The 27839-nt window shown below is 41.1% G+C and overlaps 1 protein-coding gene and 2 pseudogenes across 2 annotated transcripts in view; 2 read left to right on the plus strand and 1 right to left on the minus strand.

Moving 5' to 3' along the window:
- LOC149744345 (interleukin-1 receptor accessory protein-like 1) overlaps positions 1 to 27839 on the plus strand; it is a 418156-nt gene that overhangs the window by 364552 nt on the left and 25765 nt on the right. Inside the window, exon 8 of one of the 2 annotated variants that reach the window (XM_089905013.1) lies at positions 14887 to 27116. The exons of the other annotated variant lie outside the window; for it this stretch is intronic. The gene's annotated coding sequence lies outside the window, so the exon portion shown is untranslated. Of the gene's footprint in view, positions 1 to 14886; positions 27117 to 27839 lie in introns of those variants that run through there. 2 annotated transcript variants of the gene reach the window in all.
- LOC111171344 (17S U2 SnRNP complex component HTATSF1 pseudogene) lies at positions 1159 to 11892 on the plus strand (annotated as a pseudogene).
- LOC149744351 (ferritin heavy chain pseudogene) lies at positions 25792 to 26826 on the minus strand (annotated as a pseudogene).

Raw genomic sequence — 27839 nt, forward strand, 5'->3', positions numbered from 1 at the left:
TTTGTTGTTTTTCCCTTGCTGCTTTTAATATGTTTTCTTTGTATTTAATTTTTGACAGTTTGATTAATATGTGTCTTGGCGTGTTTGTCCTTGGATTTATCCTGTATGGGACTTTCTGTGCTTCCTGGACTTAACTATTTCCATTCCCATATTAGAGAAGTTTTCAAGTATAAACTCTTCAAATATTTTCTCAGTCCCTTTCATTTCTCTTCTTCTGGAACCCCTATAATTCGAATGTTGGTGCATTTAATGTTGTCCCAGAGGTCTCTGAGACTGTCCTCAGTTCTCTTCATTCTTTTTTCTTTATTCTGCTCTGTAGTAGTTATTTCCAGTATTTTATCTTCCAGGTCACTTATCCGTTCTCTGCCTCAGTTATTCTGCTATTGATCCCTTCTAGAGTATTTTTAAGTTCATTTATTGTGTTGTTCATCGTTGCTTGTTTCATCTTTACTTCTTCTAGGTCCCTGTTAAATGTTTCTTGTATTTTCTCTATTTCCAAGATTTTGGATCATCTTTACTATCATTATTCTGAATTCTTTTTCAGGTAGACTGCCTGTTTCCTCTTCATTTGTTAGGTCTGGTGGGTTTTTATCTTGCTCCTTCATCTGCTGTGTGCTTTGCTGTCTTCTCATTTTGCTTATCTTATTGTATTTGGGGTCTCCTTTTTGCAGCCTGCAGGTTCGTAGTTCCCGCTGTTTTTGGTGTCTGTCCCCAGTGGCTAAAGTTGATTCAGTGGGTTGTGTAGGCTTCCTGGTGGAGGGGACTAGTGCCTGTGTTCTGGTGGATGAAACTGGATCTTTCTGGTGGGCAGGTCCACGTCTGGTAGTGTGTTTTGGGGTGTCTGTGGCCCTATTATGATTTTAGGCAGCCTCTCTGCTAATGGGTGGGGTTATGTTCCTTTCTTGATAGTTGTTTGGCATGGGGTGTCCAGCACTGTAGCTTGCTGGTCATTGAATGAAGGTGGGTACTGGTGTTGAGATGGAGATCTCTGGGTGATTTTCGCCGTTTGTTATTATGTGGAGCTGGGAGGTCTCTTGTGGACCAGCGTTCTGAAGTTGGCTCTCCCACCTCAGAGGCACAGCACTGACACCTGGCTGCAACACCAAGAGCCTTTCATCTACACGGCTCAGAATAAAAGGGAGAAAAAGAAGAAAGAAAGAAAGAGAGAGAGAGAGCGGGAGGGAGGGAGGGAGGAAGAAAGGAAGGAAGAAAGGAAGGAGGAAGAAAGAAGGAAAGAAAGAGGATAAAATAAAATAAAGTTATTAAAATAAAAAATAATTATTAAGAAAAAAAATTCTTTATAAGAGAAAAAAAACAAAACAGACTGTCACCCTAGGACAAATGGTGAAAGCAAAGCTATGCAGACAAAATCTCACACAGAAGCATACACATACACACTCAGAAAAAGTGGAGAAGGGGAAAAAATAATAAATCTTGCTCTCAAAGTCCACCTCCTCAATTTGGGATGATTCGTTGTCTATTCATGTATTCCACAGATGCAGGGTACAGCAAGCTGATTGTGGAGATTTAATCCTCTGCTTCTGAGGCTGCTGGGAGAGATTTCCCTTTCTCTTCGTTGTTCACACAGCTCCAGGGGTTCAGCTTTGGATTTGGCCCCGCCTCTGCGTGTAGGTTGCCTGAGGGCGTCTGTTCTTCACTCAGGCAGGACGGGGTTAAAGGAGCCGCTGATTCAGGGGCTCTGGCTCACTCGGGGGGGGGGGGCAGGGAGGCGCACGGATGTGGGGCGAGCCTGCGGCAGCAGAGGCCGGCGTGACATTGCACCAGCCTGAGGCACACCGTGCGTTCTCCCGGGTAAGTTGTCCCTGGATCCCGGGATCCTGGCAGTGGCGGGCTGCATAGGCTCCCCGGAAGGGGGGTGTGGATAGTGACCTGTGCTCGCACACAGGCTTCTTGGTGGCGGCAGCAGCAGCCTTAGCGTCTCATGCCCGTCTGTGGTGTCCGCGCTGTCAGCCGCGTCTTGCGCCCGTCTCTGGAGCTCCTTTAAGCAGCGCTCTTAATCCCCTCTCCTAGTGCACCAGGAAACAAAGAGGCAAGGTAAAGTCTCTTGCGTCTTCGGCAGCTCCAGACTTCTCCTGGACTCCTCCCTGCTAGCCGTGGTGCACTAACCCCTTCAGACTGTGTTCACAAATATTTAATTTGGCAAAGTGTTGGGATCCAGTGCACAAAGGAAAGGCTTTGCCTCGGTAGGAGAAAGAGTTCATCCTTTGTCTCCGAGGGGATAGAGAATATGGGTACAGATGTCACTGGCCTGGTAGATGTGGTGATGGGAGGAAAAGACGGTTCTCTTCTAAATGTTTTTATTTTATCTGTGAAGTACAAAGCAATGCTTTGAGAAGGAGAAATGGAAATAGGGTGTTGGACAATTGATGACAGAAATAAGATGATCATTGGAAAATGGGAAAATATATTGATGAGGGAAATGGGGCAGAACTTTCAGCTAATGTTGAAGGCTCATTTAGGATTCATGCCATATGTAACCAGTCAGTGTGGTATGTGTTTTTCTCTAGCCATATTTAACTGTTTGGGTGCTAGTACAAGAATGGCAGAGATTAAGATTTAACCACGACTGGGGTTTTCTCAGAAGATTATAAGAGCGGGAGAGAGAGGCAAAGAAGTTAAAAGTAGACTCAAAGAAGGGATAGGAGAGGACGGTGGAGTCTAAGCTGCGAAAGTAAGGAACTGAAAGCAAGGCACGATTAATGCTGAAAGAGTGGTAAGGGTCACTGGATTGGAAACGTGTTGGAGTTGAAGGATTGGAGGTTTGGGAATATGAAAAGGGGTGATCAACTAGGTAAAAAGCAGGGATCGGAAGGTGGAATAATTGAAATTGAGATTTGAAGTTGGTGTAATTATTGCCCAGAACAAAGTCTAGAGTCTGACTGTAGGGATTGGTGTCTCTAGTGAGATGAGGGCCAGACGAATGGAGCTAGTGCCAGGATTTGAATGGATAGTCTTTGTGACTATTTAAATCAAGAACGTGGATGAGAGTAGTCACAGGGAGCAAGTCAGGAATTCAGACACTAAGTAACCTCAGTGAAAGTGGGGAAGTGAGTGAAAAGGGAGTAGTTGATTGCAGTGACGATGTTGGTGAATACTACAACCTGATGGCTGTGTTCCCTTCTCACGAGGGTGAAGTATATACACATACTTCCATTTACAGATAAATTCCTTCATTACTGGACACAGAAGTGTGCTGCAAATCTGTGCTGCAAATCTTTCTAGCTACAAATTTCCTGTCCCAGACAATTTTACCTGTTCTTTTGGAAATGTAAAGAAGTTGCTTGATTTCTTATTTTACATGTATGAGTGCGTTTTAAATCGCTATTCATGAAACGCAAAGATTAATCTTACTTGAATAGATATGTGTGGGGATTTGATGGTGCTGTGTAGTTTTGCTCACGCAGACCTATTCTGCACACTAGATTTGCCGAGAACTTGAAGCTCCCTGCTATTCTGCACCTGTGTTATATGATATGGAAAGACTCTTTCACAGTGAATTTTTATGAATATGGTAAAAATTTTAAGTATGTTCAGTTGGGAAGCATGACAAAAGAGCATAACTAAAGTTTCACCTATAATTTTGGTAAATAGTTTTCAATCTGTTTTGGGGGCTTGATGCGATGCTAATAAGGGGGATAACCATTTCATTATTAAATGGGGCTAAACATTATTTTGGCTACCGATTTCAAGTTTTGCTTAAGAAAGTAAATGTCATAATTAATTCATTATAATTTTAATACAAGTAGAACCCTCTGACTCCTTTTTCTCAGCACTGTTATTTTGAAATTTATCCCATTTTGTAGCTGACCTAACTAGATCATACTTTTAAAAAGTAATTCTTTTTTTAATGGCCTTATTTTTACAAATAATTGATACAACAATGTAGTATTCACATTATAAAATGTGAGAAGAGTATATGTGAATATTGATTTCATAATTGATAAAATTTATATAATATCGATGAACCCAAGCAGAAGGTCACTGAGAAATATTTATAAGCATTAGGTGTTAAATGAACAGATGTAGAATCAAAGTTGTACATACATGGTGGGATGGACACTCACCATGAATTCTGATTGGTATTAAAATGAAAGAGAGAAATAGCCAAGTAAGTAGTAAATAGAAAACTGTCTAAACATCTTCTAGATAGAAGTAGAATTTAGAAGTAGCTGTGTCAGCCCGAGTCCTAGACTAAACGTGATGTGCAGCAGATATACAACTATCCTGTGATGGGATTATAATGTGGGGAAGGAACAACCTTTTGCTGTAAGCTAAGAATCTGGGGTCATGTGTAAATACAGTATAACCTAGACAATCCTAACTGCTACAATCTACATCATTAAAAAAAATGAATCAGCGACTAACATTTGGAAATTTTGAGAATTAGCAGAAAGATCCAGACTTCAGATTTCTGATGAAAAATTGGCAGGGGTGACACATTTGGCCAACCCGGCACACATTGGCTGGGGCTGTAGAGCATCTATCCCTTAGAAATAGAAGCTAATGCTATAGTTTACCCCCAGCATCCTATACTCCCTATTTGTATCTTACACCCATCCATCTTTTTCTTCAGTTATCTCCATTACCTGTCTGGCCCTTGTAAGCACTTGAATTTGCCACTCTGGCTTTATATCAGATTTTCCCACCCCACAACAAGAAAATGCTAGAGGCAGAAAGAACAGAGGACTGAAGACAGAACTTTAGTTAATACCCACTTGCATGGATGAGATAAAGAATCAGTGGGGAGAGATTTAATAACTGGTTAGAAAAGGAAGAAGAAAACCAGAATTGGACAGTTAGCAAAACAAACAAAACACAAGGAAGAGACGAGTCAAGAAGGGGGGATGGTCAACCTCAGGGAAAACTACAGAGTTCAACAATAAAGACAGTGATAAGAACCGGTCATATGTGACCTTTGAGAGAATAATTGCCATGTTTTGATGATCATGGAAGACAGAAGATAGGAGATTAAGGAGCAGAGGGCTGCTGAGGAAATGGAGGTGTTGAGATAAAAATTTTCACAAGTTTGGCATTGAATGGAAGGAGAAAAATAATTGATTTCTAAAATGGCAGCGGAATCAAACCAAATGTGTTTTTTTCTCACTTCTTGTTTTGGGGGACAAGGGCAAGGGCCGATACATGTTTGAAAAGCATTGGCAGAAGAGCCAGTGAAAAGGAACCAGGTTATTGAGGGAACAAAGTTTGGGAGGTGGCTAAGAGTAATGGATAGAGAGCATGGGTGAAGCAGCTAGTTTTGGAAATAAAGGATAATAGACCTTCATCTAAGTCTGTTAGTGTGCAATATGGGGTCCTAGTGAATCATCAGTAGTAACTCAGGAGAAAGCATTATCTGGGTCCCGTGGTGGGGGTGGGGTAATGGAAGAATGATGACCTTGTCTAGTATTATTAAGTCCATTTCACAAGTGGGGACATTTAGGCTCAGGGAAATTAAACAGCTTAAAATTTTTATTGAAGTATAGGTGATTTACATTATCTTAGGTTCAGTTGTATAGCATAGTGATTCTGTATTTTGTAGATTATACTCCATGATAGGTCATTACAAGTAAATGGATATAATTCCTTGTGCTATGCAGTATATCTTTGTTGCTTGTCTATTTTATATATAGTAGTTTGTATCTGTTAATTCTGTACCCCTATCTTGCCCCTCCCGCATTCCCTCTCGCCTTTGGTAACCAACCACTAGTTGTTTTCTGTATCTGTGAGTCTGTTTCTGCCTTGCATATATTTCCACTTGCATTACTTTTTAGATTCCATATTTAAGTGGTGTTATACAGTATTTGCCTTTCTCTGACTTATTTCACTAAGCATAATATTCTCTAGGTCCATCTATGTTGCTGCAAATGACAGTATTTCATTCTTTTTATGACTAATATTCCATTGTATATATACTACATCTTACTCCAGTAGTCTGTTGATGGGCACTTGGGTTGCTTCTTTTATTATAAATAGTGCTGCTATGAACATTGTGGTGCATGTATCTTTTCAAATTAGTGTTTTCGTTTTTTTTCTGGATATATATCCAGGAGTGGAATTGCTGGATCATATGGTAGTTCTATTTTTAGTTTCTTGAGGAACATCCATACTGTTTTCCACAGTGGCTGCACCAATTTTCATTCCCACCAATAGTGGGGATGAAACCAGTGAAAAGGGTTCCTTTTTCTCCACATCCTCCCCAGCGTTTGTTATTTGTAGACTTTTTGATGGTGGCCATTCTGACTGGTGTGAGGTGATACCTCACTGTAGTTTTGATTTGCATTTCTCTAATAATTAGTGATGTTGAGCATCTGTTTATTAAATGGCTTAAAGTTATATAGTCAGTTACTGAAGGCAACCTGAATGTCAGGTGAAGGAGTTTTGACCTGAAGGCAGCAAGGAGTTACTGAAGGTTTTGAATAGGGTTGAGGTTGTGGGAGTTACGTGGATGGGGTAAGGAGATGATTGTATGACAGCACTGACACTTCAGAAATAGGAGTGGCAAGAGCCAAGATAGTAAGCCAGGTCAGCTATTCAGATATGAATAGATAAGAAGCATGGATACTATTGATAGCAATCAGACTGAAAAGGAAGGGATGGATGGAAGAAATATCAGGAGGACAGTATTTCTAGAGCTTCATGACTAGCTGGAGATGGGGGACTAGAGAAATAAAAGAAATAAAAGAGATGAGGATGATTCCAAACATATTAGTTGGATTGTTAGTGGAACCGTTTACAAATAAGCAAATCAACGTTGGAGTGAAGAGCAGCTTGGATTAAGACTTGCTGGATGGCGATGTCACGACGCGTCAACAGTGGCGACTGCGTCGACAATGGCGGCTGCCGTCAACAATGGCGACTGCGTCAGCGTGAGCGGGCCTCCGTTGTCAAGCGGTTTCCAGACGTTGCAGCGGGACCCGCAGTCATATTAGAATCTGCCGGCGGGGAGGACAGAACACCTGTGCCCGCTCCCGCCGCGTTGTGGATCGAGCGGCGGTGTCAAGACCCAGCGGGGCGAGCCAGCGTCACTTCGGCCTCTTCACTCTCCCGGACGCTGCACCTGGGCTAAGTCGGCAACATGAGCGGCAACAACTTGGATGAGAGCGACGAGTTTGCTGAGCAGTTGCGAATGCAAGAATTGTACGGAGGCACTGAGGACGGCGACACCGAGAAAGATCCCGGTGAAGAAAACGATTCTTTCCAGCAGCAGCCAACTGACCCCCCATACGAGTGGGACCTGGACAAGAAGGCTTGGTTCCCCGAGATTACTGAAGATTTTATTGATACATATCAGGCCAGTTATGGCTTTTCTAATGATGGTGCGTCTAGTTCTACTGCGAATGTCCAAGATGTTAGTGCTGGGACTGCAGAGGAACCTCCGCAAAGAAAATCCCCCGAACCCAGTGATACCAAAAAGAGGGGAGAAAAGAGAAAGGGTGAATCAGGATGGTTTCATCCTGATGAAAGCAGAGACACAAATGTGTATGTTTCTGGTCTGCCTCCAGATATTACAGTGGATGAATTTATACAGCTCATGTCCACGTTTGGCATTATTATGACAGATCCTCAAACAGAGGAATTTAAGGTCAAGCTTTACAAAGATAATCAAGGAAATCTTAAAGGAGATGGACTTTGCTGTTATTTGAATACAGAGTCTGTGGAACTTGCATTAACATTTTTGGATGATGATGAAATTAGAGGCTACAGATTACATGTGGAGGTGGCAAAGTTTCCACTGAAAGGGGAATATGACACCTCAAAGAAGAAAAAGAAGTGCAAAGACTACAAGGAAAAGCTGTCTGTGTGGCAAAAGCACTTGGATTGGAGACCTGAGAGAACAGCTGGCCCATCCCAAATGCGCCACGAGCAAGCTGTCGTCACCAGAAATATGTTTCACCCTTGCACATCTCAAACGAATGTTCAAGAAGCCGCAACTGAAATGGAATTTGAAGAACCTACAGATGAAAAGAAGTTTGAAAAAACAGAAGATGGGGGAGAACTTGAAGAAGATGCTTCTGAAAAAGATGCTAAAGAAAGTGGCCCTGAAAAAGAGGCTGAAGAAGGCTGTCCCCAAAAGGAATCTGAAGAGAGCTGCCTCGAACGAGTGTTTGAGGAAGGCTGTCCCAAAAGAGCGCGTGAAGAAGACTTCCCCGACAGAGAGTCCAGAGAACGCAGCCCCGAGAAAGAGCATGAAGAGGGTAGTCCTAAAAAAGAGTCGAAAGAGAATGGCACAGAAGGAGAGCCCAAAAAGAAGAGACTCAAAACAGATCCTGATGAGAACGGCCTTGAGAAAGATTTTGAGGAAGAGAGTTCTGCGAAGGAACTTAATGCAAACATTCTTGAAAAAGAGGTAGAAGAAAATAACTCTGAAAAATCAGAATTCGAAGGTGACAGCTCTGGGAAAATGTTTGATGAAGAAGGCTCTGAGAAGGGGTTTAACGAAGAGTCAGATGAGAAGGAAGAAGATTCCGATGAGAGAGGGACTGTGGGTGATTCAGGGAATGTTAAGGAGGAAGGGCCCCTGTCCACAGGCAGCAGCTTTGTCCTCCGTAGTGATGATGATGTTTAATCCCTTAAACTTGCTTTGTAGGGTGATTCCTCCATCTCCATTTTACCTGCGCTCCAGGGTAATTACTAGTAGTGTTACATGAACGTGTGCATAGAGGTAGGGTGCCCTCAGATCAATGCAGTGAAGTGTTCGTGATTATCTGTCCTGGCCGATTTTAAATATATGTGAACAAGACAACTGGATTCTTGTCTTTTGTCATATTTGTTAAGTGCATGCAGAATAATATTTTTTAAAGTATTCTGATTGAAGTTTTTGATATTCAGAAATCAAAAATAAGTTGTTAATATGCAGAAAGAGAAAATTAGACCTGAGTTAAATTGCATTGTTCATTCTTGCTATTGCTTTATTCATACTAAAGTTTGGTTTCTCTGAGGACCTGAAAAATCCCTGTAGGAGTCTCCTTGCTTCAGCTTGTGATGTTACCACTGATGTCCCCATTTCCCCTCTCTAAGCCAGAACATGTTACTAAAACTTATGAAGTAAAGAACACTTTGGAGTTTTTCCCTGCCCAGTCCTCGCAAGTTACTTTTATTTTTCTTTTCTACCCTCTTGCCATGAAAATTGAGTCTTAAACGTGCAAAAGTAAACTTCCCAAGGGCCACAGCTTCCATTATTGAAAATACAGAGGAAATCAGAATTCTCCCGTGTACTGTTTGGGCCCCTCTAGAAGCTGATTAAAGTTACAGGACCTTTACCCAGAAAAATCTACGCATGCACTACACAATCTTTTGTATACAGTTTGGGGTGTTTCATGGATCCCCTGGAGTTTAAGAACTTTTGTCATGCATATTTCAGATTTTTGCTTTTGATTTTGTTCTAGAATCATGGTATCTAGTATATGCTAAGTTGTGTAGTCCCAATAAAAATTTGGGTCTTTCTTGATTGTGCTTTCCAAATTCAGTATTGATGAATTGACTTCTGATGTAGCATTAAGAAGTTATTCTCATAAATTAGAAGAATTAAAATAAACTGCATTGGTGCTTTCTCATTTAAAAAAAAGACTTGCTGGATGCTGGTGGTTGGATATGTAAGTAAAAATGTGCAGCTATTTTTAGAAAATGTGGTACTGGGACTTGGATGAAAGCAGTTTTGCAGGTTCAGGCTCAATAGTTTTCTATCTGTACAGAGCTGTTCGCACATTCAGTATAGTAGGTCTGTAAGGAGACTTTAAATAGCATCTATTCGGAGTCCCTCCTTTTACAGATGAGACCAGTTGGTGAAGTAACTTGCCCAGTGTCCTGAGTGGCAATGACAAATCATATTTCCTGAGTCTCTGTTCCTTGCTCTTTACCGAACTTTAGAGGTTGCAAACTGGTAATGGACCACTGATAGTTGTGTTTGGCCAGTAGAGTAGATTGTATTATTGATCACAGATATTTGCCGCCTCTCTCTAGGAGAGGATTAAACTCCTCCTTGCCATTGAAGTCAGCCTTGGCCACGTGACTTGTTTTGGCAAAGGAAATGTGCGCAGAGGTGATGTGCAGTACTCCGGAGAGGAACTATAAAGCATGAGTTAAGTACATAGTTTCAGTGCATGATTCACCAGGTTTTCTTTTTCTTCTGCTACGAGTTTGTTTATCAATATTCCAGATAGAAGTAGAATTTAGAAGTAGCTGTGTCAGCCCGAGTCCTAGACTAAACGTGATGTGCAGCAGATATACAACTATCCTGTGATGGGATTATAAGGTGGGGAAGGAACAACCTTTTGCTGTAAGCTAAGAATCTGGGGTCATGTGTAAATACAGTATAACCTAGACAATACTAACTGCTACAATCTACATCATTAAAAAAAATGAATCAGCGACTAACATTTGGAAATTTTGAGAATTAGCAGAAAGATCCAGACTTCAGATTTCTGATGAAAAATTGGCAGGGTTGACACATTTGGCCAACCCGGCACACATTGGCTGGGCCTGTAGAGCATCTATCCCTTAGAAATAGAAGCTAATGCTATAGTTTACCCCCAGCATCCTATACTCCCTATTTGTATCTTACACCCATCCATCTTTTCCTTCAGTTATCTACGTTACCTGTCTGGCCCTTATAAGCACTTGAATTTGCCACTCTGGCTTTATATCAAACTTTCCCACCCCTCAGCAAGAAAATGCTAGAGGCAGAAAGAACAGAGGACTGAAGGCAGAACTTTAGTTAATACCCACCTGCATGGATGAGATAAAGAATCAGTGGGGAGACATTTAATAACTGGTTAGAAAAGGAAGAAGAAAACCAGAAATAGACAGGTAGCAAAACAAACAAAACACAAGGAAGAGACGAGTCAAGAAGTGGGGATGGTCACCCTCAGGGAAAACTACAGAGTTCAACAATAAAGACAGTGATAAGAGCAGGTCATGTGTGACCTTTGAGAGAATAATTGCCGTGTTTTGATGATCATGGAACACAGAAGATAGGAGATTAAGGAGCAAAGGGCTGCTGAGAAAATGGAGGTGTTGAGATAAAAATTTTCACAAGTTTGGTATTGAATGGAAGGAGAAAAATAATTGATTTCTAAAATGGCAGCAGAATCAAACCAAATGTGTTTTTTTCCCACTTCTTGTTTTGGGGGACAAGGGCAAGGGGCGACACATGTTTGAAAAGCATTGGCAGAAGAGCCAGTAAAAAGGAACCAGCTTACTGAGGGAACAAAGTTTGGGAGGTGGCCAAGAGTAATGGATAGAGAGCATGGGTGATAGAGAGCATGGGTGAAGCATAGTTTTGGAAATAAAGGATAATAGACCTTCATCTAAGTCTGTTAGTGTGCAATATGGGGTCCTAGTGAATCATCAGTAGTAACTCAGGAGAAAGCAGTATCTGGGTCCCATGGTGGGGGTGGGGTAATGGAAGAATGATGACCTTGTCTAGTAGTTCAGAGAAGGTCTCTTCTCTCTGGTTACAGTCTTGAAGGAGGAGCAGACAGGCAGTGAAGGATCTGATAACTGAGAGACTGAAAGCCGTTTGCGGCAGGAACCCGAGCCATGTGCCCAGATAGAATCTTTGTGCCTTTCTGGCCCCCTTTTCTGTCACTTCTGCAATTGCACTGATAAGAAATGTCTCTTATCTCACATAGGTTAATGAGTTTGAGAAGGAAAAAAATACAGTTTATTATGATGGCAGGAAGGGCCATGCAAATGGCAACTGAGAAACTTGAAATGCAACTAAGGGCTTTGAACTTCATTTCAAGAGGCAACTGTACCACTCCTCAAATCGCACCCTCTGAAGAAGGAACATAGAATGACAAAATATGCTAAATTCAGTAATTTTCAGCCTGTGCTCCTAGACTCCCAGGAGACCTTCTTAGTGGTCTGCATACCGGGCCCTTATACTTTTACTGTTTACAATATGTCAGTGTCTATATTTCTATTAATGACATAAAATAGGGATTTACTTATGCTACATTAGCATCTCATTATCATGCTTGGGTTTGGACCAAAAAACAACAGCTGACCTATAGATCTTTCCTGTCGCACAGCAAAGAGAGAGAAACCACTGTGCATCATGATGTTCGTGGAGGCCATGCTGTCTTTCCCACTACAACCACAATGAGAGTATTGCCAAGGAATGAATTTCTAGTGGAGTCTTAGTGAAGAATGAAAGCAAATAAGATAGTGGGTTTTTTTCCTGCCTTAACAAAAGCATCAGCATTTATGCTGCTATAGCTGGTAAACTCTGTTTTGTGAAGGCACGTTGACGGGGAGGGTACTTGGGATAGGTTCTGATAGTAGGTGGCCCACAGGTTAATTTGCCTTGGAAGAGACTGGAGCATAGAAACAAAATGACACTCATTGCCCCATTCTTCTGGGGTTTCAGTTACTTTTCCATTACTTCAGCAGGTTCATTTTCTGAATTTTGAATGGGGTCAGAATATAGAGTCGGGATTGATAGCGTGGTGGTGGGAAATGTGCTGCAGGAGGGAATGTGCAGGGGGGAATGGGACTGATTCTTGGACTGTAGAATAAAAATCAAAGAGAATGAGTCGTTCTCAACTCTGTTTAATTTACCTTTGTTGTATCTTTCTTTGTCACTAGGCTACACTAGGCACAAAATTTAAGAATTAATTACAATGGGCAAGACTCATAGTCTGATCAGCTTATTCTTCCAACTATGACAATGACACTAAGGACATGCTATTACAGACCTTTCCTGACATCAACTGTTTTTCTTAATTACATGAATATTATAAAGTATATACTGGTTCAAACAGGAGATTGAAAAATCCAGGGACCTCAAGGATGAGTAAGAGCTAATCAGTGATGGTGGGGTGAGGAGAAGAGGTTGTATTCTGGACAGAGAAAAAAGCATATGCAACTGCCCTGAGATGGCAGAAAGCAGCAGACATCTGGGGATTTGAAAGAAGGTCAGTGGAGCCTGGTGAGCAAGTGGGAGGATGGTATCAGTGGAGACTGAAGAGATAGGCAAGAACTGGAAGCCTAAGAATATCCTTTGTGGGACACAGTGTCCTGAGTCCCATGAACGTTCACTGAAAGCAAGTTCATATTACTAGCGGTATTATACTAGAAAGCCTCCATATTCTCGAGCTTATGTTGTACTGTACAGTCACTCGTTTGAGCATTCATTCGACAAGCATATATCGAGTGTCTACTGTATGCCATGTTCTTTGGGCCAGAGTTGTATACCTCCCAGACTTTTGTGAATTACAGGCTGCCACTTACAATGTGGTCACTTTGTCAGTCCTGTCACGATAGAGTCAGATTTAGCTTCTTTTCATTATTATTATCTTGGGTATAGTATTGACGGTTTGGAGAACAGGGCCCAATGTCAGTGAGTTCTGCTGTCAGCAATCTGGAATACATCTTCCAAGGGTGTCCTTAAGCTCCTGGTGGGCAAGAGCAAGAGCGGGAGAAAAACTAGAGCTGTGTCTTTGTGCCACTGAAGCAGCATTTGGGGAGATGTTAGGCTTAGTTCTCACGACTCTCTTATCCTCAGTGCTATGAGCTTTGACGAGGAGCCTATAATTGTCATTTTGAAGACTGATGGATGCCACTTTTTTCTTTCTCTCTCTTTCTAGCTTTGCTTTATTTAGACTCTGTTTTTTTTTTCACCTACTGCCTCTTTCCATTTTTTTCCATCTCTTTTATTCGATTATCCTAGCTGTCTCTCTGAGAATGAGTACCAGGAGTAAAGACTCTGCTCTCAGTAGCAGGGAAAGCAGAGTGACTCATATGGGCTACCCTGACCTAGGAATGAACCTTTACAGATATCTTCATCTTCATCCTCATTCACAAAGAGCGCTTATGCTGAAGAAATTAAGTCAGTGGCAAAAAAGTGGCTTTCTCATCTGGACACCAATTTAAGAAGCTTTCTCCACATACTCTGGCCTTCATTGATCTCACCTTTTTCTGTAGTGTATACTTCACTGAATAAGAATCATAAGATTTAGTTCTTGATAATATATTGTATTGGGATAGTTTCTAATTCTTTAATAGATGATGATTTTGTTACCCTAACAGGATAGGTCTGTAAACTCCCACAGGGAAGGGCCTATGACCCTACTTAATTTCTGTCACCCTTAGAACTGAGCAAAGTGGCAGGCATACAGTTTAGCCACTCAATGGCACTTGATTGAATTAATGAGACCTGTCATATTATTGTACATAGAGGAACAACTTTGGATTCCTACCTGCCTTTCTTTGATTTGTTAGAGGGTAATAGAATTTTTGATAATAATTCTTCCATCGTCACCCTCCCTCATTTGTCTTTCTCTTTGTAAACCAGTAAGGAGGCATAGATTTAGATGAAACATCCATCCCTTCATGTCAAATTCTGTCCCTTTGTGTGGCAGTTTCCATTATACAAGTATGCCTTTGCTTTGTCTCTACATCAGGGCAAGTGAAAGCCACGTAACCAACATGAGTGCTTGTATCCCTTTTTTTGTTCTTTTACCCTCTGAAGCAGCCCAGGAGGAAGAGAGGACAATAATGTAGGAGGACAATAACATGAGAAAGTTGGAATATGGTATAAAGGAAGGGGACAGATGTCATTTGAGGCTACAAATTAATCCATCAGGTCTTTGGATTGTTGTAACTAAATGGCAAGAGCTGAGAGAGGAGCTGTGTGTGAAGATGAAGACATTCCTTGGTTTTGGCAGCCTGTGCTTGGTAAACCAAGATAAGAGATTGAGGTGCTGATATTCCCACTGAAAAAATTGCATGAGATTAGTAATGGAGAAAGAGAAAGGGCTTAGAAATCAAAGAAATGGGAAAGGAAATGTATTTGTTTCCTATGGCTGTTGTAACAAATTACAACAAACGTGGTGGCTAAAAAAACACCCATTTATTATCTTACAGTTCTTGAAGCCAGAAGTCCAAAATGAGTCTCACTGGGATAAAGCAAGGTGTGTATAGGTCTGCATTCCTTTCTGGAGGCACTAGGAGAAAATCTATGTCTTAGCTTTTTCCAGCTTCTTGAGGCTGTCTGCATTCCTCGGCTTGTGGTGCCCTTCCACCTACAAAGAACCGAGTAACCATATGTGGACAAACTTGGGTGCTAAGTCTGTAGATGACATAGGAGACATGGGACAGGAAACACTGAATGAGAGCCAATGCCCTTCTAAAGATGTAAAAACTGTTATGTAAATATTATCAGAAACAGATAGGTTAAGAGCCTAGTCATGCTATTTAAAATAATTTCATTATGATTCATAGTGCATATGAATACATCTTGCTTTGCGCATGCAGTGTGTTTGCATTAGAGTTCTGTGACTTAAGATGTAGTATAAGATAAAGTCCGTGTAAGCAATTCTGTAAATGTTTTTACATTTAGCTTTCTAATGCCAAAGCTAATTGTTTAATATCTCCTCTGTCCTCTGCTTCATCTCCTTCTGTTTCATTCTGGGCCACCTCCCTCCCTCCCTCCCTCCTTCCCTCCCTCCCTCCCTCCCTCCCTCCTTCCCTCCCTCCCTCCCTCCTTCCCTCCCTCCTCCTTTCCTATTTTTTCCTATTGTTTTTGGTTCCTATGCTTTTCATTTTGTCCTTCTACTGACATCACATAAGTTTTTAACTGAGCAATTAATAGAATAAATAGAGTCAAGTCCAGCATATATACATTTTGGGGGAAGAATTTCTGTTTTGGGAAACCCCTTCAAATTTAATCCCATGCTAGTTAGATTTCATGTTTATAGATAAAATTTTAATGGTTCCCTGTAGCCAATCTCCTAGAGCTCCTCTATGTTTTTACTCCTTCTGTGCTTTGACATGTGACCTGCTTGGAAAAAAATAGCTTTTTTTGAGGATATGATATAACTTGTATGACTTTTCTCTAACATACTTTGGCCAGAGCTATGGATTTGATTTTCCCATGGACTGTCGTGTAACTCTAGTTCATTACTCCAGTCAGTGCTCTTTACCCTGGAGGTTATTTTACAGAAGTTGTTCAGAGGAACCCCAAAAAAAGTGACTAGATGTATACTAGCTTTCCATGTCTGCTATTAGAGAAAGAATTCCTGAGTTTCCGCCCTACTGATAGTGGGTCAATACTCTCATCTTTGTACATGAAGGAAGCCTCACAGCCAGCCCTGTAGACAAAGAGTGTTTTCATTGTTCATCTTATTCTCTACTAGTCCTTCTTTCCCAGGATGGCCTCATGTCTCTCAGAATGGCTAACAAAGAAATATGGCTTTAAAACTGAGCATAGCTGCTAATGACTTTATGATCCTAAGGCAAAGTTGTCTTTGTACCATAAGAGCTTGGCTGTGATATGATAGTCTGAGGTGTGGTGATGAGGAAATTAAGGATGGCTGTTTACATCTGTCCGTGTGGCAAACTCAACAAGGTTGAGTATAGCCTGGTGGTTAAATTTTTGGTCTCTGGACTCATGAAGAGTTGGATTAAGTTCTAACTCCAACACTTACTAGCTTTATGTTGTTAAACAAGTTACTTTACCTTTTTGAGCTTAACTTTCTACATATGTAGTAATGTATATCTTCGAAGGTTAACTGAATGACAGGGAGATTGTCATTGAAGGCTGCTTTCCCTAAGCAAGTGGGCAGCTGCCCATCCAAAACATCTAATAAATACAGAGGCACATTGTACATCAAACTGAAATAGGGCAGCCTAGTGTAGTGGCTAAAAGGATGGATTCTGGAGCCTGATGCCTCGGATTCAAATCCAAGCTTTATAATTTAACAGATGTGTGGCTTCAGGCAACTTATTTCATCTCGTGGCTCCAGTCTTCTCATTTATAAAGTGGGAATAATGATAGTACGTACCTCAAAAGCTTGGTGTGAGGATTAAATGAATTAATACAGCTATAACACTTAGCACAGTGCCTGGCACATACTAGGTGTTCAAGAAGGGCTATCTCCTCTTATTATTGATACAAGTGTTGTTAACACTACGACTAATAAATAAGTAAAGATGATAGAGGTAGAGATTGAGATAAAGGATGATACCTTGGTCTCTAGCTTCAGCAACTGGTTCTGTAGTGGTACCATTTATTGAGATGGAGAAAACCGGGAGAGGAGTAGAGTTGGGCATACGTTTGGGGAATGGCAAAGTTTAGTTTTTGATGTAAATGGAGGTGCCTGTGGAATATCAATATAAAAGTTTCAAATTAAGCAGTTTTTCTACAAGTCTGGGGTTCACACAATTATGGACCAGGGATATACTTTTGAGAGTAGTCAATATACTGTATTTTTAAGATTATGACACTGGATGACATAACCAAGAGAGAGAATTTAGAAAGAGAAGGAATGAGGGGGTCCAGGATCAGTCTCTGGGGGTATGGATAATGAAGAACCAGTAAAGGAGATGAAGAGGTATGGCAAAAATAAAAGAAGGAAACCTACCTTTTAAGTAGGTTTCAAGAAGGAGGGCATTGTCAGCTGTATAAAATGAGGGCAGAAATATCCATTGAATTTGACCCTTTTGAGAAGTTTGTTTATGAAGAAGCATAGACTAATGAGGATGATAGCTGGATGTGTCATCAAGGTAGGATCTCTTTCTTAAAATATCGAAAATTCTAGCACATGTTCATTTGTCAGCAGAGGTGATCTGTTAGAGAAGGAGAGATCAAAGAAGAGAAAACAGGAGGAGATAGAATCCAGAGCATAAATGGAGGGGTTGGCCTTTGACAGCAGCAAGAACACTGCCTTTATTTCTATGAGATAAAGCACATAGCACAATGCTTGACATATAGTAACTGCTCAGTAATTAGTAGCTGTCATGCTTGTTGTTTTTGTTGTCAGCTCAAGAGCCATGCTGACTTGGACACGGAAAAGGCAGTGTGAGTATGCTCAAGAGCCATGCTGACTTGGACATGGAAAAGGCAGTTTGAGTATGCTCAGAGCCCAAGCCTTAGTGGAAGGAAAGCCTGCGTAAGGAGTTGGCATTTAGGGTGTGCTATTCTAAACAAAGACCCAAGAAATGTGAATTTTGAGATATAAATGCATTTGGCTAGGTTGCCCCACCTAACGTAGCCATATTTTTTATATCAGGGGAGGGTACGAGGCATCTCTGATTATGACATGGACAAAAGACAAGGTACTTTTATTTTATCAAGTATACTTCAAAGACGTGGCTCTGAGAAATGGGCAGATTGAGCTCCATTGAGATTCACGGATCAGCATGTCTCATAGTGCGTGTTGTCCCTGTAACACATGTAATTAAGGAGAAAGTGTTCCCATCCATTATATGTACCTCAGCAACATGTGCTTCCATATGATGACATTAAGCAGTAAGTGCTTTGTGATTTATGCTCTTTCTATGATGTCATTGTCTGTGCTCTCAATACAATGAGCTGAAGGCGTTTTAGCTATTATTCCTTTAGAGACAAGTACCTTCTGTTAAGGGCTGATTTTTCCCAGCATCCTGAAATGCCTTTTGCCTAATCATCTCTGAGCATAAATGCAAGCTTTGTGATTTTTCAAAAATGCTTCAGAATTTCCTATAAATGTGTGCTTTTTAATTCTTTCCTCAAGTGGTCTTTGTGCATCCAATAGAAGTCTAAATGTTTGATTGTTTTTCTTCACCCTATGTTTTTTAGATTTAAAAAAAGAGTTTGATTGGTATTAGATATGAAAGATAGAATACGCTTTAAAACTTTCAAACTGTTCTCTGAGATCAGTATTAGAGAGAGAGGCTCTTTCAACAACTATATGTCGTCCTGGTTAAAGTGTGTAAGAAGCTACCTGGCCAGGAAATGGGCTGCATTGGTTTTGAACCTGCCTTGTTATTGGTACCATCTGTCTGTTCTCCTAAATACTGAGCCTGGCCCTTTGGTTTCTGTGAATTTCCAGATTCCTGCATATTTGCCTTAGCCTCTAGGATTTAGGCCTTTCTAGTTCCCATATCTTTGCTTGGTCTGGCCGGTCATGCTTTGTCCTGTGTGTTTTCAGACGTGTGTGCTTGCCTGGTTTAATTCACTAACTTTTCTCAAATGCTCAATCAGGTGTGCCTTCTGACTTTTGATCCCGGGACTGATCTCTGTCCTGGAGTACCAGCTTTTTACCCTGGCCTCCATGTTATACTGTAACTCCCAGCACCGGCACTGAGAGCTGAATAAATCAGTGATCTGACCCAGTACAGCATTCCTGATTTTCATAGCAGTAGTCATAGAATGTAAAGGATGCTGTGCTTGACGTTTGAATCTCTGGGGTTAAACTCTGGCACTACCAGAAACTCACTAAGTGTCTATGAGCAAATAGCTTAGCTTCTCTGAATTCAGTCTCTTCTTTTGTAAAATAGGAATAATTTTTGCTTCATTCACTTTTGTGAGGATAAATGAGAAATAAGATATCATATGTTGCAAAAAAACCCGAACATGATAACTGGCACATGTCTGTTAAATCTGATATTTTCATACACAATTCTGTGTCATTAATTAGTTTCTTTCTATCGGCAAGTACTTTGTTTCCAGAGCAAATACTAGCCCATAAGTAAAAAGTATCAGTGACAAACGTTTCCTGCTTAAAAGTCAGAAAGACATTACCACACAAGTTCATTTTAACAATGATCCCAAGTTTCCCAATTAATTTATCTTCAATTCTTATGTATTCTGATCACCAATTGCATTATGTCCCTTCTGAAAACAATTAATAGGACAACTTGTAAATTTCTTGCAGACAAACTGGATATTCAGAACTGAACAAAAACATGACAGTGATCTTAAGAACAAATATTTGTGTATTTGGTGGTGAAGCTTTTTGTTATCCAAGAAATAATTTGAACTTTTGTCCGTTTATAAGATGTGATTTGCTTCTTATGTTCAATGTGCCATTCAGTAAAACAGCAACATAACATGGCAGTTTAATCTATATATTTTTGGTGAAGTCATGCTCTTGAAATACAACTTCATGTGATGAAAATGATTGCTGTCACATTATCTAACCTTAAAGAAGATGAGAAAGTAAATCATCTCTTTTAGAGTACTTGGTGCATAGAGAGGTATTCAATATACAGCATTCTTTTCAAAGTTCAGGGAGGCAAATATCATTATTCCTGATTTACGGATGTGAAAACTGAAGCTCAGAGAATTTGAGTAACCTGTCTATGTTTATACAGCTAGTTCAGAGTGTAGCTGAGATTCGAACTCATGTCTTCTTTATTCCAGTTCCATGTGTCCTTTTCACTACTTGAGGTAAACTACTACTGTCTCCTGATGCCAGAATGGTAGGGAAGACCCTCTGTACTTGGAGCTGTTCAACGGTTAATCCGATTCCTGGCAGTGAACACATACAACTGAGTGTGAAAGGATAGGTTAGTAAGGGAACAGAGAACAGGCAAAGGCTGAATAGCTCACATTCAGATGCATGTTGTATTCAGCTAATGCATAAACACTGCACATTGGACCTGCAGGTACGTAAAACTCAATGATTACAACCTCCCGTCTTCAAAAAACGGAAGGTCAGTGTAGAGGAAGTATATCATATGTGGAATGAATCTGTAAGTCATTTTAGTGTCACGTCATTCCCGTTACTGTCTTACTAGGGGATGGCAGCAGTGCTTTTTACTCAATGTGTGCATGTGTGCAGTTGTTTTCACTGGGAAATAAATCAGCGATGCTATAGTCTTACGACCCTAAGAGAATTGTATAGGTTTTTAATGCATCTATCATGCATCCTACAGATAACTTTGCCCAGGACAATTCAGCCATCAGTTTCATTCTTGTTGTTAACATGTACGACATCCATAATGTTATAGTGTGGATCAGATTTCGTATTTCAGCTCTTGCATTTTTGTTTAAGTGTCCATGATCAATTACTTCATGTCTCTGAATCTGAATTCCTTCTATCAAATAGGGCTAAGACTACCTTATAGATGTATAATAAAGAGGAAATGAGGAAAAATAGATGTACGTATTCCCTTATATTCTGTTCAAATGTTACATGGAGATGAATGAAAGCCAGTTCCATTGCTGTTCATGACAACACTCTTGTAGTAGCTTAAGTTCCACTAGCTCTGCACTGCTCATGGAAGCTATTATGTGTGTATGTCTGTGTTTTGTTTCCACATCGAGACTGCTTTGCTCTTGAGGACAGGGCCAGTGTCTAATACATTTTTGTATCTCTAGGGCCTTTCATAAGTATTTAATACATGGCGGTTGCTCATAATGATTGCAAAGTTTGTGCCTACAACAACAATATTCAGATCGCCTTTCTTTTTTGTCCACATTCCATTCCATAAACCACCAAAGCTGATGCAGAGATGGAGCTTCTTTAGGCCTGCTCATTCATTCATTCATTCGTTTATTTATTTATGTATTTATTTATTTCCATAGCTCTTTGCAGTGACTATCCTAGAAAAGTTATAGAGTTATATTTTGAAGATATATTAGTTTGAAGATATATTATTTTGAAGATAATTATTAAAATTTTAAAGTATTTTTCCTAGGTATTTTGTCTGCAATTAATGAAAGCTATAGGTGGGAGTGACTTTCATTATGTCATGTGGTTTGACTAATAGCCTTTTACTGCAAGAGTAGGTTATTGAAGACATTTTTTTTCCAAAGATGGAAATTCCTATTTAAATAGCTAAAATTAAAGATTCTTAGTAAACACGGTATTTTAAAACTAGCTAACTAACAATTATCAAGTAGTAATTATGTGTCAGATTGTATACTAAGTCCTCTGTGCACATTAAATTATTTAATCCTCATAATACCTCTGTGAGGTAGAATATTGCTGTGATCCACATTTTACAGATAAAGAAACTGAGGCACAGAGAGGTTAAGTAACTTGCCCAAGCTCACACAGCTAACTGGGCAGAGATTCACACATAGGTGATCCAATTCCGGAATCTGCTCCTAGTTTCAAAATTATGCTGCCTCTTACTATACCTTGGCAGTAGGTTTTTAAATGAAATGAACTCTGGCTGTCATTATCATTGATTCTGAAATATTATGCATTTATTCCAGTTCTTGGTCTCATTCATAGCCCTTAATTAGGATTTTTCCTTTATAATTTGCTTTGCTTCTCTTAGCTGGGAGTCCAAAACTTTTGTTTTGTTTTGTTTTTACCAACTTTGCATCAGAATCCATTGCAGGGATGTGGAATGTTCTCATCAGAAGAAAAAACTGTAAATATGTGTGGTGACAGATGTTAACTGGGCTTAACTGCGGTGATCACCTTGCAGTATATACAAATATCGAGTTATTATCTTGTACATCTGAAACTAATATAATGTTATGCTAATGATACCTCAATAAAAAAATCTATTGCAGTTACCTTTCTTCATGTGCTGCCTAATTAAAATATTCCACGTTGACAGTTCCTATATTTTAAAGATATGTTTATAAATATACTTATATATTTATCCATCCACATTTTCTGATATTCTTTTGCTATTCTGCCTATGTGAAATTGAAGCTCACAGGTGTCTGTCTCATGGAAACTTGACATTGACGTGCAGTTAGATATGCAGACAAAAGAGAGCAATTTTAAATGGTTTTCTTCAAGAGTATCGCTTTGCCTGTCTGCCTGTATAGGAATCTGTCTGCTGTGTTCAGTGTTATTTGACATTTCTATACAATGTGTTAGCCTTTTATAGCCTTGGCTACATACTGTTTTAGAAACGCACTTGTCATATGAATTTAAAAACCAACAGATATGTATTCCTCCCAGACAAAAGATATTTTGAGGATAAATGTAAAGCATTTTCACCATAACGTTTGAGTGAGTCCTTTGGTTTCCAGACACTAAAACATTAAACATGTCTGTTCAACTCCAGTTGCCTTTTATTAATCATTATGATGTTTCCAAATATATTATTTAAAGGTAGCTAATATCTGATTTTAGGTTCCACATATAAGTGATATCATATGACATTTGTCTTTCTCTGTCTGACTTAACTTCACTTAGTATGATAATCTCTAGGTCCATCCGTGTTGCTGCACTTGGCATTATTTCTTTCTTTTTTACGGCTGAGTAATAGTCCATTGTATACATATATACACCACATCTTCTTGATCCACTCATCTGTCGATGGCCACTTAGGTTTGCTTCCATGTCTTGGCTGTTGTAAATAGTGCTGCTATGAACACTGGGGTGCATGTATCTTTACGAACTATAGTTTTGTACAGATATATGCCCAGGAGTGGGATTGCTGGACCATGCTGTAGCTCTATTTTTCGTTTCTTAAGAAGCCTCCAGACTGTTCTCCACAGTGGCTGCATCAATTTACATTCCCACCAACAGTGTAGGAGTGTTCCCTTTTCTCCACACCCTCTCCAGCCTTTGTTCTTTGTAGATTGCCTGATGATGCCCATTCTAACTGGTGGGAGGTGAGACCTCCTTGTACTTTTGATTTGCATTTCTCTAAGAATTAGTGATGTTGAGCATCTTTTTATGTTCTTCTTGGCCATCTGTATGTCTTCTTTGGAGAAATGTCTTCTGCCCATTTTTTGATAGGGTTGTTTGTTGTTTTTGTTACTGACTTGTATGAGCTGTTTGTATATTTTGAATATTGAGCCCTTGTCAGTCTCATCATTTGCAAATATTTTCTCCAATGGGGTGGACACTTTTATTATCCCTGTTTTACATATGAGGAAACTGAGGCGCAGAGAAGTGAAATAACATGCCCAAGTTCCCCCAATTTAGTAAGTGGCTAAACTGGGATTTGAATCGAGTCACCCTGTGGTGAAGGATCCAAGACACCGAACTTCTTCAAAACAGGAGAGTAAGAAGGATCTTCAGTCAATTTATAGTTGTAAACACTCATAAACAGCTGCTCAGCCTGTGCTTCCTCATATCTAGAGGAGAACAGTTTATATATATATATATATATATATATATATGTATACGTGTGTGTATATATATATATATATATGTATGTATGTATGTATTGAGACTGTATCAGAGAGAGAGCAGGGACCTCAAAGCAGACAGAGAAAGAGTGAAAAAAACAAGTTTGACTAAAAAGAGTAAAGGGGGAAATACCATTCAACACCATTTTCTGGAAACTAAACTCAAAGGACCATAATCCTCATTTTTAAGAAAGTATTGAAGCACAGTTAGAGGGAAATGTAGAAGCAAATTACTCCTTAGCTACACTGGTTCATATTTCAGTAAATCTTAAAAGCAATCTAGTTAACTCTAAAACGACTCAAGCTACTCATGTGTCTTTGAATATAGGGTACGAAGTCTGAAAATTTCTAACTGTGACCCTTGTAAACTATACACGACACAGAAGAAATGATACGTCTTGAGTATTTTTTCTCAGACCTAGACAACCTTAGGGTTTACATGGGAACAGATTTCATCTGCTCAAATAGAGAATGGACTGAGAGAGGGGAAGAGTTTTAAAAGGGGAATGGAAAAAAAAACCCAAAAACCAAACATAGAAAAGCAGGTCTGTCGTTTCCTTGGGAAATCCTTTTACTGGGAAATAATTGTCTTTCTACCTATCATCAAGAAGACAAGGTAATAGGCTAACGCCTCTCCACATCTAGAAAGGAGAAACCAGAGACCACACTGAGATTAAGAACAGGCTGATTTTGAGATAAACTCTGAGCAGACACAGGTGGCCACAGTCTGGAATGAGGCAATGGTCCAAGCGGGACCAGCAGCTCTCTAGGTGTTCCAGTGTCTCATCCCATCCTCTGAGTGTTGGCTGCTCTGGGTTTGGGGCCGCCTGTGCCATCATCTCTCTACTTCCTTTCTGGTGAGCTTATCTACTCCATGACCTCAACCCATCTATGTATATATAGGCTAATATGTCCCATATGTATTTTTCCAAACCTGACATCCCCCCCTGAGCTCCAGATTCATTTTTCTGGCCACCTGCATGACAGTTCCACTTGGGTATCTAATAGGCACCTCAGATTATACATGACATGCCTTCCCAGCTCCTCGAGTCCCCCTGCAAATACCCCCAGCTTAATAAATAGCACGACCATCAGCCAGGGTGTTCAGATCCAAACTTGAGCCTAGATTATTTTTGTCCTTTCCCATTCCTCACCTCTGGTCCATAAAGCAGATCCTGTAGACTCATCCAGTTCATCTGCAATTTGTCTGCATCTCTTCATTTCCTCTACCAACACGCAGTTCAAGCCACCATTGTCTCTCTGGGCCTGCTACAATGATCTCTTAACTGGCCTTTCAGCTTCAGCTCTCCTCATCCTCTACATTCTTCAAAGCAGCCAGAGTCAGAGTAACTTGGCTTAACATTCAGAGAGCTTTATTCTACTTGATATTCAATATCACAAATTGACCTTCAGCCTGGACCTTATATTTTTCAGTCCTTCTGTTGAGTAATTTGGGGTTTGGGGTACCATGTTACCTTAATGGAAGAAAGATTACAGTAAAAATCCTACATTTGCATGTGTTGTAAGGGCAATATGCATGTCCAGCATGGTGACTAGGGAGTCACCCCTGTGTTTGTGTGCAGGCCAGCCTGCAGGCCATTATCACTGTTGCTCAGGGTGAGCTTGTCAAAGAGGGCCCCTGCCAAGCTGGCTTCTGGGGTCTCCATCTTGCTTCCCAGAATCAACAGACACTAACATTTACATATTTTAGTAAACTCAAAGCCTTCAGGTAAAATTTTAAGGACTCTTTATTTTAATCCCTGTCCCACCCCATTCCCTTCATTCTTCCTCCAGAAGCCACACTACTGTGATTTTTACACCGTGTTTTTATACTCTTGCTATTCGCAGGCACCCGCATTCAGCAGCGCCTCACCTCACCACCCGCCATATACCCACATTGTTTATAAGGGGAAGATGGATTTTGCACTTTCCAGGGCCCCATGGAATGCCTTCTCCCTCCCTCTGTGGAGATCCTGAGCGGCATGTGGGTGGGGCATGGGTGGGTGGAGAGCCTCCTGGATACCTGTTTTAAAAAGTGAGCGATTTGCACACAGGAACCAAGGAGAGACCTTTATTTCTTTAGGAACCAAATAACTTTATTGGAAGAAGTGGCAAAACTGGAAGAAAAAAACTTAAGTGAACTTCTTCTGCCAGGGCACTATTGCCGTCTGCATGGCAGGCACGGTGACCAGCGCTCTGGTCACCCCGTGGCTCTGGGGAAGTCCAGTCCACGCTCAGTTCTTGTCGCTGTCGCTCAGGGTGAGCTTGTCAAAGAGGGATCCTGCCAGGTCGACGTCCGGGGCCCCCATCATGCTCAGGGTGGTGACATGACCCTCCAGCTCGCTGATGAACGCCACCTGCTGGCTGGAGTAGTGAGTTGCCAGGAAGCGGTGGAGGTGGGGGTCGCTCTTGTCGATGGCCAGCTGGTGCAGGCGGTTCAGGCTGTCGTTCACGAACTTCTCCAGGAACAAGGTGCACTTCATGGCCTTGAGGCTGCTCTTCCACTTGACACTGACTGGCCTCCTGATGTCTTGGAAGTGGATGCGGCTCCCGCGCTGGTTCTGCAGGCGCATCAGGCCCTGGGCCCAGTCGCTGTGCGCGAGGGAGCGTCGCGCGAAGATCCAGCTGAAGTGCTTCAAGGCCACGTCGTCGCGGTAGAGGTAAATGGCCGCGTTCAGGCACACGAAGGAGGCGTGGAGCTCCAGGGTGAAATGGCTGTTGATGGCGGCCCCGCAGTCGGGGTGGTAACTCTGGCGCACCTGCGAGGGCGGCGCGGGCAGCGTGGCGGACGGCAAGGGCATCGTGGCGGGCGTGAAGGCCAAGGTGAAGGTGAAGCCACGGGGCCTGCGGTAGCTGCTTCGGAGCGAAGAGGTAGGCCGCTCTGGGGTGGGCCGGAAGTGGCGTTCGTTGTGGGACTCAGGCGGTGGGCTCGCGGTCCTGTTACCGGAAGAGGTCGCGTGGCGTTGGCGGGGCAGGAACGCTGCACCCACGTTCCATCACAGCCTGGGTGAGGCAGGGTGACTTTGATCTGCGCCCCTGGTATCTATTACGTTTTTAACTCTGCAAAAATATTTCTGTTTCCAAGGGCTTTCTCTTGTTCTCCAATTGCGCCCTCTTATAGCACCCTGTTCTCATTTTATAAACCCACTGTCTTCCTTAAAATTCTGAGAATATGAATTTGTAAGTTTTGGTAATGTTCTCTTCCGTTTCCTGTATTATAGTTGTTTTTTTCTCCAGAAATAGTTCTGTTTGTTCATCATGATGTTCTCTTTCACTTTCCTGCAACATCTGGCAAACATTTGTCCATTCGTATTTGGGAGTAAAGGAGTCATGTGATCAGCCAAGGTAACTGGCATGGATCTGATCTGCAGTTGGGATGCCCATTTCATTAACAGTCTTCTCCTCTGAATGGAGGAGCTCAGTGTGTCAGTTAGGGAGTCTTTTCTATTTGGGGTACATGGTGTGGAAGCTTGTAGGTAAGATAGGAACCATCCCAAGTGCCCAAAGTTTGGCATTTTCTGACATTAGAAGACTTCCGTGTATCTCTTCTGTAATAGATTGTGTCGTTCTCTTTTGTTTCTTCCTCTTCTGCTGAGCGGGTCTGCGGTTACCTCAAACCTGCTCTCATACGGGTTCCCTTCCTGAGCCTTTGAATGACACAAGGAGAGTATCACCCCATCGCCTGCACCACCACTGTGCAGTGGATCTTGGTAAGAAGAAAAAATAAAAATGTACCGTCTTAGGCCAGCAAGACTTGGGATATTTGTGACAGCAGTTAGCCTACCCTGACTAGTTACCCAAAGGAAGTTCTGGCTGACTACGGGTTATAAGCCATTGTAAGCTTATAGCATTTCCTCTTGGTGGAAATGCAGATGCAAAAGTTAAAATGTCTAGATAGAGCTGAATCATCATGCTCTTCTTTCTTTTGCTAAATTCATCAATAATATGTATCAGGCCTGCTCCCTTTTTCCCTCATGGAGAGTGGAATGAAAAATCCCTCAAA

Source organism: Delphinapterus leucas, chromosome X, assembly GCF_059928025.1.
Source record: "Delphinapterus leucas isolate spDelLeu-1000000601 "Yukka" chromosome X, BTC_Dleu_Yukka2, whole genome shotgun sequence".
In the NCBI taxonomy this organism is placed as follows: Eukaryota; Metazoa; Chordata; class Mammalia; order Artiodactyla; family Monodontidae; genus Delphinapterus; species Delphinapterus leucas.